Below are 9,498 nucleotides of genomic sequence, written 5' to 3' on the forward strand. Positions count from 1 at the left end.
ATTACATAGAGTTTAAAGTCACAGTTTGACTGTATAGGGTTTAAAGTTATAGTTTAACTGTATAGAGTTTAAAGTTGTAATTTGACTGTATAAAGTTTAATGTCGCAGTTCGACTATATAAAATTTAAAGTCGCAGTTCGATTGTATAAAGTTAAAAGTCATAGTTTGATTGTATAAAGTTTAAATTCACATCTCGACTGTATAAAGTTTAAAGTCGCAATTCGACTGTATAGAGTTTAAAGTCACAGTTCGACTGTATAGAGTTTAAAGTCACAGTTCGACTGTATAGAGTTTAAAGTCACCTTTCGACTGTATAGAGCAAACCTGATTGCTCGGGAGATACATTGATTTTCCAGATAATTCACCTCCATTCTCATTATATGTATAAAAAATTGAACAACAAATAAGAGTAAGTTATAGGTGTACTTGTCAAGCCCTATAGCCTGGAGATGATTGACACTCCAAAGTCAGTTTAAGTTTCTCCCCTTTGCATCTTGGAGATAGTAAGAGCCTGAAGCGAGCTTTTACACCACCTTGTATTGAAACATCCCTAGTTTATCCCTCAAGTTTTTTTGTTTGTTTTTAAAAAAAACACCTCTTTCGGCTTCTACTATGTAGATAACCGCAGTACAAATCCATCGAAATAAACTATCTTATCCAATGTAATGACAACATCCCAAACATGAGTTCAACAAATAAGAACAATGTATTCTGGAACATCCCCCTATACAAATAAAGAACCTCCCACAATGGAGCAAGTAAGCTTTGCACTCCTAAATGTCTGGATAGTGCCTTGCATCCATCTCGCCTCCTTGCCTACTCCATCCGTATGCCTTCCGTCATATCCTGGGTGATGTCCTCACCTGTAACATAGGCATCATGAGTCTATGAACCCAGCAAATACAATCCACTATGAGTAATATGACATTTGTAAAGTAACAGGTATAGTAACTAGTAGACATATAAATTATCTCAAATACAGTAAACCAAAGGAAGGTACGATATGTAAAGGTTCCTACATAGCTAATAAGGATGAATATGTCACATATCTGGACACCACTATTAGAGTCAGTCAACAGTCCCATGATCCTAGAGGTACCTCCTAGAGAATATGTAATCATATAGCCGAAGCTAACAATAAATTACAGTATCAGTCATAGATTACGGTATCAGTCGTTTGGAAGGGCCCTTCCCGGAGTTCACCCCGGATCACCCAACCCGTACTGTCACCACATATGCTCATACCCATCCAATTAGCTATATAAGACAACATAATCTATCCACTTTATTCATTCAGTAACCATTCCCATTCACATAGACCTTTCCATTTTCGTATCATACATAACATAAAGATACCCCATATAAATCATGCATATCGAAATCGAGAAACTATCACAATATATTCATACATATCCATATAAAAATCAGACCACAATGTAAGACATGCAATCGAAACAGAGATCAAATCTCAGTATTAATATTAGCAAAGAAACATGATTCCTGTTACCCAAATCCCTATTATAACCCACAGCAGAACCACCGCAAAACCACAATTAAGCTTCAACAATCAACACCACATCTAGATCTTCACACACGGAAATTCAGTAGAACAGAATGTCATCAAAAGAATCCAAAATACTAATGAATCAATTTTCCAAGCAAAACACACTAAAACATCAGCTAGCCCAGAGCAGCAGGACACATCAAGTTAAATACACACGAAAAATCCGCAACAATTCAGTGTAACAGAACCCCATTGAAACACCTACCTTCCAAATCATTCCAACATTTCATAAGAAATAGGAAAAACAGAAGCAACCACATCTAGGTTTGAAACAGAACTACAACGAGTCAAACGATCCTTCTAAATTAATCCAGCAGTTCATGACATAGGGGAGCAAAACAACTGCGATCAAGGCATAATCACCCTCCCAATCTGACCACAAACTCGGAATCCATCAACACAGAAAAAATCGCATCTGCACTCGACTGCAGCCCAATCGAACACCCGAAAGACCATGAGAGAAACACTCCGAGGAACCGAACTCTAACAAAGTTGAATTCACTGGAAAAACAATCCCGAAGCTCTGCGATTCAAGCAGAAAACTCAATGTTTAAAGCCCTCTGTTAAAGAACATTACAGAACAACAAATCGAAACCAGAACATCATGGAACACAACTAAATCGCCATGAACCAATCATTTACCATGAAACCAGGTCATCCAATCAAGATATCCAAGCGCTGAATCCACACCACTGTGTCCACAATCCCTCACTCCACCAAATAAAAACTCGATTGAAACCAGAACCAACTCATGAGCACCCAGATCCGGAATGGAAACCAGAACAACACGAGACAAAACGAGGCATTCCGGTAAAATTCACATCACAATTCATTCGACCATTGAGCAACTCATTTAGGCATTAAGACAAACATGTAAATCGTAGGGACACAGATCACCAACACCACGGATCAATGACCAAGAAGAATCCAAATCCGTTCACGCACAATCAAGCTTCGAAAACAACGATCGACTTCTACTAGTTCTTAAACCTTACCTCACAGAAGCCATACCCGCATAATAGAAGTACTTGCCTTTCCTTGCCTTGTGCCACCATCGAGAGTCCCTGCCCTAAGTTACTGCACCGGCGAGGATCCTTGTTTAGTCGTGAGGTCCTCCGTGGAAATCAGCTTCGCGGGGCGACGCTTGGCCGGAGGGAAACTCCGTCGAAGCACCAGAGCTGAGTGGGGAGAGGAGAGCGACGATCACGCGCGGGGAGTGAGGCGAAGGGATCGGGAATAACGCACAGGCCTTATATTTAGGGTATTTAACAACTTAGGACAATGAAGGCTTATTAACCCGTTACCTAGATGGGGCATTATATGTTTCCACTAGACTTCATACATCTATCTCCTTGAAATACATTGTACAAGTTCAATTAAATTTCTGAAAAATTCCTAAAATTCATAGAATATTTTATAAATCAATGCTGGTGTGACTTTTAGACATTTTTTGTAATAAATTCTTTAATTTCGCACGTGGGCCCTTACATGTATGGTCCTCCTCATTGTGGCTCTAGCTTATTGACGTCTCCCACCGACTTGATACGTTTCCAAACCAGATCACCCAATTAAAAAATCTAGAATAACCCTTCTGTTATAATTTTACCTCATTATCTGGCGGTATGATATAAGCCGAGCCGTTGTCTTGTCCCGTACTTCTTCTATCAAGTCGAGCTCTATAAGACATAAGCCAATATTATCCTCATCATACAAGTGTATTTGGTCAGATTCTACTCAAATTTCAATTGGGACCACCGCATCACCTCCATAAAATAGATGAAAATGAGTTATACTTGTAGATTCTTGTGGAGTCGAATAATATGCCCATAATATGTTGGGTAATTTGTCCACCCAATTTCCTCTAACGTGATCTAATTTGATCTTAATGTAACGCCCGGAAATTTCTCAAAACTATTTTAGAAATATTCTATGATTTTTATGAAATTTTAGAGTATTTTTAATGAATTTTTAGAATAGCGGAAGTAGCAAAAACAAATAGAAAACAAAAACGGCCTAAGTAAGAATTGAACCCGAGACCTATGGTTTAAAGGGAAATACTAGTAACCAGTTGAACCCAGCAGGGCCGTGCTGAAAGGAATGAGAAACATTAATATTTATGTTAGGTTTGGGCGGAATTAATCACTTAATATAAATAGGGAATTAATAGGTGAAGAGTTATTTGAACGTAGCTTTTCCTCTCCCTCAAACCCTCACCGCCGCCCACCTCCCTTCCTCTTTCTCTCTCGGCGCACCAAGCCTAGGGCCCCAGGGACATCTTCCGGCAGCGGCTCCGACACAAGGACGCTCCCCTCCGCGAGAGGAACGTGTTGGCGCAAGAAGACTACCGAAAGGATCATCTTCTCTGGAAACCTAGCGACTAGAACCGTAAGGAAACTAGCGTACGAGGTAAGAAACCCCTCACCTGCAGTATAAGTAGCTTCCGTGTGAATTCCATGTATTAGTTTAGCAATATGTAGACTATCGACACAAAGAATGCGATTTAGTGCATACTAAGTGTTCGATTAAATGATTTAGCACAGAAGAATGCAACTTAGGCATTTTAGCAGCTTAGATAAATGCAATAGAAGCATTTTATAGTTTATGTAGTCTTGCTTTAGCTTTTACAGGACTGGATGTCCGATGGGTGGGCTCCCACAGTCGCCTCTAGGTTTAGATAACCTAGTTCTAGGTTCAGATAACCTAGTAAAAGCAAGATAAATTAGTTAGTTATGATTCAGTATTTTATTTTCAGTAGGGGCACTGTACAGGATTAGATATTCATTGGGTTGGGCTCCCATAGTCGGTCCCTAGGTTTAGATAACCTAGTAAACCTTACTAAATTTAGGATTTGCAACCCCGGGTTTAGTTAAGGATGCGCGCATAGAATGTACAGTTGTCGGGCCCATTAGCATTATGATTATGTATTTTAATCTATTATGTTATTAGTTTTCAAAACTCAGAAAGATTAGTTATGATAGTTAAGTTTGAATTCAGTTCCAGCGTAGCCCAGTTCATGTTCAGTTCAGTTTTCTTTATTGATACTCATGATAGTTTATGGTTAACTTGTATGCCATGCTTTAGTGTTCATGTTCAGTGATTTCAGTATGCCATGCTTTGACAAGTTCATCATATGTTTGATAGCATGTTTTTAAAAGCATAAATGCATCGTACGCATGTTTTAGTGAGGTAGATGGTTTCTTACTAAGCGAAAGCTTATAGATACTTTCTTTTCCTTATACTGCAGATAAAGGTAAAGGGAAGATGGATTAGCGGAGGCTGGAGGACAATGTTGCAAAGATGTGTGTGGACAGGAACTTGGAAAGAAGATCTTAGGGAACTTTAGCCAGCCTTGTTTAAACATTAGAACTTTTCAGTATTTTATCATTTGCACTTTAGTATGTTCATTGCTACGAATTAGTTAACCATGCACTTTATTATGCTTAGAACACTAGTTTTATGATGTTAGAGTGTTTATTAATCATTCTAGAACTTGTATTTGTTGGTGCAATATCCCTCAGGTCAAGGTTGACCTGGGTAACCAAGCTGAGTCTTGGTTTGGGTTTAGATGTTTGACAATAAGATATTGATTGAAGAAGAGTCAAGTAGGTCAAGGTTGACTGGATACTTGACTGGGAAGTCCTAACTGGGATGTCGGGCAAAATGAAAGACCTAGTGAGTGAAGCTAGGCAGTATGAAAGTCCTGGTGAGTGAAGCCAGGCAGAAGGAAGTCCTAGTGAGTGAAGCTAGGCAGATGGAAATCCTGGTGAGTGAAGCCAGGTGAAAGTCCTAGTGAGTGAAGCTAGGCAGATGGAAATCCTGGTGAGTGAAGCCAGGTGAAAGTCCTAGTGAGTGAAGCTAGGCAGATGGAAATCCTGGTGAGTGAAGCCAGGTGAAAGCCCTAGTGAGTGAAGCTAGGCAGATGGAAAACCCTAGTGAGTGAAGCTGGTGAAAGTCCGGTGAGTGAAGCCGAGGAAAATCGAGATAGATCAAGGATGATCGGACATCCGGTGTTGGGAAGTCAAGTAGGTCAAACGATTGATTGGATACTTGGCATGAAAGAAAAGTCCAAGTAGGTCGAAGAGATTGACGGATACTTGGCACGAGAGAAAAGTCCAAGTGGGTCAAAGGATTGACCGGACACTTGGTAAGGGAGTCCTAGCGGTCAAGGGTGACTAGATGCTAGGCATGACATACCAACAGTCAAGGTTGACGGATGTTGGTTTGGGAGGTTTGGGACTTGGTTTTGGACAAAATCAAGTCTTTGGATCGATCGATGGATCGATCCGGCATCGGATCGATCCGTGGATCGATCCGGAGTTCCTGAACAGCTTCCGGATCGATCCGTGGATCGATCCGGTCTCAATCGATCGATGGATCGATTGGGGCGACGTGATAGAGCTCCGGATCGATCCGTGGATCGATCGGCAGCTAGAATGGTCGGATCGATCCGTGGATCGATCCAAAGCCTCCCCGATCGATTGGGAACATTCGAATCGATCGGGATCCGACCGTTGGCGTCGTTTATAGCTGCAGGCGTTCGATGGCTGCGGCAAGCACTTCTCCGATTCACTCCAGAGCTCTCGCCAACTCCTCCACAGCGCTCACAAAGCTCAGATCGCCAGTTCTTGAAGGATCTTGGAAGCTCTCCAAGTCAAGAGGCGGATCAAAGCCAAGAAGAGAAGCTAGGGTTAGGGTTTTGTACTCATTGTAAGCTTGTATTTCTTGTATCCTTTCCCTCTCTTCTTGTATTGAGTCTTGTAGGGCTTCTCCGCCTTTGGTAGTTACCATAAAGGAGAGTTTTATTTAGTGGAGGGTGTGTGTGTTGGTGTGGATCCTTGGATTAGTCACCTCTTGTGAGGTGGATACCAAGTAAAACCAACCGTGTTAGCGTTGTGTGTTTGTTTCTGTATTTTCCGCTGCACATCTTTGAAGGAACAAGCATCCGAGCAACGAGCGAAGCACCCCCTCTAGCTACTTTTGGTCCTAACAAGTGGTATCAGAGCAAGGTTGCTCTTCACCGGAATCACCGCCGGAAGGGGCAAACATATCAAGAAAAGCTAGAGGGTGAAGAAGTTGGAGCAAATTCTTCAAGTTCAAGATTCTATCAAGCTCAACTTCAAGATGCAATTCCAAGATGGACTTGGATTTGACACAAGGGTGGCTCCATCATACACATCGGCAAGCTTCGATTCTTGGAGATCAAGAATCAAAAACTTTCTTATGATGGAGATAGAGCAATGGTTTGCTCTAATGGAAGGCTTCAAAGCTCCAACGAACTCCAAGGGCAAGCTTCTAAAGAAAAGCAAATGGAGCTCAGAGCAAATTCAAAGGGGCGAGGCAAATGACAAAGTGACCAAGCTTCTGGTCAACTTATTGCCTAGCCACATCTTGGCTCGAGTTGGAGAATTCGAAGATGCCAAGGAGCTTTGGAGCAAATTGGCCAAGCTTCATGAAGAGATCCCCTCCACTGTACAAGATCATGAAGAATCCAAAGAGGGTGACTCTTTGGAGCAAGACCAAAAGGAGGATTCCGAGGTTGATAGATGCTCAACCTCCGAAGAAGAGGAAATCCAAGAAGCTTCATCCTCAAGGGAATGCAACGAAGGGAACAAGGAGGGAGCATACTCTTTGTTTCACATTCAAAATGATGAAGCCTCCACCTCTAGGTTTGAGGGGGAGCAATTCTTGGTGACGCCGGATCAAGAAGAAGGAGAAGCTTCTACATCCGGGTCAAGTGAAGAAGAAGAAGATTGCGCCACCTCCGAAATTCAAGAAATATCAAATGGAGGAGCAAGTGACATCCCTATACAAGAAGGTATAAATGTTTCAATTAAAAATAAAAATCATATAATATGTTTTGAGTGTAGGGAACATGGGCACTATAAGAGCAAGTGTCCCAACTTGGCCAAGAAGAAGGGCCAAGTGGCACAAAAGGGCAAGGAGAAGCCCAAGGAGACCACCCCCGGGACAAAGAAGAGCAAGGAGCACATTGTGTGCTTCTTGTGCCAACAAAAAGGGCATTACCGAAGTCAATGCCCCAAGGGGAAGAAGATGGTCAAGGCTCAAGGAGGCACTAGTCAAGGGGGAGCCTCCAAGGTAAAAAGGAAGGTAACTTTCATTGAGCCTATTCCCTTGCAAAATGGTAAAAAGCATGCTAGGTCAAATTTTTATCATTTTAATGCGATTTACCATAAGAATAGGAAGCATGAGGGCCTTAAGGAAAAACATGTGGCCCTACATGCCAAAACTACCCAACCTAAGGTTAGGAAGGTAGATACACACTTGGGCAATAACTCTAAAGATTTTAGATACAAGCTCAAAAACAAATATGCTCATGAATCAAATGAAAAATCTAAAACTAAGGACTTAGTGATAGAAAATCAAGTCTTGAGGTCAAGACTTGATAAAATGGAAAAGACCCTAAAAAGGATGGAAAATATCCTATTAGGGCAAAATGAGCATAGCCTAGGTCTAGGAGCACAAAGGTCATCTAATGGCCATAGAGGTTTGGGATACAAACCAAAGGCTAAGAAGGATGTGCCCTCTTACCATAGAGTTCCATATAGTTATGGAACAAACCCTAGGTCTAGTGGTCAAGCCAAAAATACTAGGGAAGTCATCCCTAAGAGTATTTTTGCAATAAATGTGACTAAGACTTCTAAGAAGTCTAAGAAAGTCACAAACAAGGTCACAAGGGAGGTTATCCCTAGAGTTGACCTAGAAAATGTGACCAAGGCTTCTAAGAAGCCCAACAAGGTCACTAGGAAGGTATCTAGGGAAGTTATCCCTAGTGAGTACCTAGAGCATCCAAGGAGCACCAATAGGTGTTGGGTTCCTAGGAGCATCTTCTCTACCCCATAGATGGGTTAGAGAGTGTCAACTCCGATTAGAAGGGTAGTTAACCCAACTTTGAGGAAATTGACACTCAAGGAGCATTTTCAAGGTTTAGTTAACCTTTGAAAATGAAATGGAATTATTGATTACTCCTTGAAAGAGTAAAATGTGCCTAATGGTGGAAGAATTGATTTTAATCTTAAATGGCACATATTGGAAAATTCATAAGAACTATCAAGTTGGGTTTTTGGTATGTTCTTAGGCAATTTAAGGCAATCCGGACCTTAAATTTAAAAGTGCTACTCTTGAGGAAAAATGGAATATGCCAACATTTGAGGACATGTTTATTTTAATTGGCATAAATTAATCAAGGGAATAAGAAATGCAAACTTAGGCTTTGGCATTTTCTTGAAGCACTTTAGGGCAATCTAGGTTTAAGGTGTAAGTTTAGCTAAGACTTTAAGGATACTTAGATAGTTAATCTAGGTATATTTTATTTATGCTAAATCTTGCCATGATTGTTTGCCCATCATATGCCATGACATCATGTCTATTTTTACATTCATGTTTTATTATGAAAAATCCAAAAAAAAAATACCATGTCATGACATTCATACATCATGTAGCAATAGGATATTTTCTTTTGAAAATTATTTTCTTTTGATGTATGCCATAACATAATCATGCATTAAGTTTAATTCCTTGTAATTAAGGACAAATGGCATCTAACGACACTTATTGACAAGTGACATCCTGGGTGGATGTCTAATATCTCTAAAATGCCTAGATAGATATGCATGATCCCTAGAATAGGGCAAAACCAAATTTTACATCTCACAAAGACCTCTAAGGTGACTTGTATGTGTTTTAGTGCATATTATATACAAGTGAGATGTTAGGATGATGAACAAAGCTCAAGATGTTGATTTAGTGCATTCCTTTGAGTTTTAAATTCATCAAAACACATAGTTATGTGTTTTCCCATCATTGGGAAAGCTAATGTACAAGTCATGTGCATTATGCCCAAGGAACATGATGGGATATTGGTTTTGAAAATGTTTTAAAATATTTTTGGAAAACCTTGGTGAAGGCTATCTTTT

General features: G+C 40.5%; 1 long non-coding RNA gene across 1 annotated transcript; it reads right to left on the reverse strand.

The window, feature by feature from the left end:
- Positions 1-619: 619 nt before the first annotated feature.
- LOC122030503 lies at positions 620-2,849 on the reverse strand. Its single transcript, XR_006125445.1, has 2 exons — positions 2,560-2,849; positions 620-863 (listed from the first exon to the last, which is right to left on the reverse strand). It is a non-coding gene; the product is annotated as an uncharacterized LOC122030503 (long non-coding RNA).
- Positions 2,850-9,498: the final 6,649 nt, after the last annotated feature.

The sequence above is a fragment of the Zingiber officinale genome, chromosome 10B (genome assembly GCF_018446385.1).
Source record: "Zingiber officinale cultivar Zhangliang chromosome 10B, Zo_v1.1, whole genome shotgun sequence".
Taxonomy (NCBI): Eukaryota; Viridiplantae; Streptophyta; class Magnoliopsida; order Zingiberales; family Zingiberaceae; genus Zingiber; species Zingiber officinale.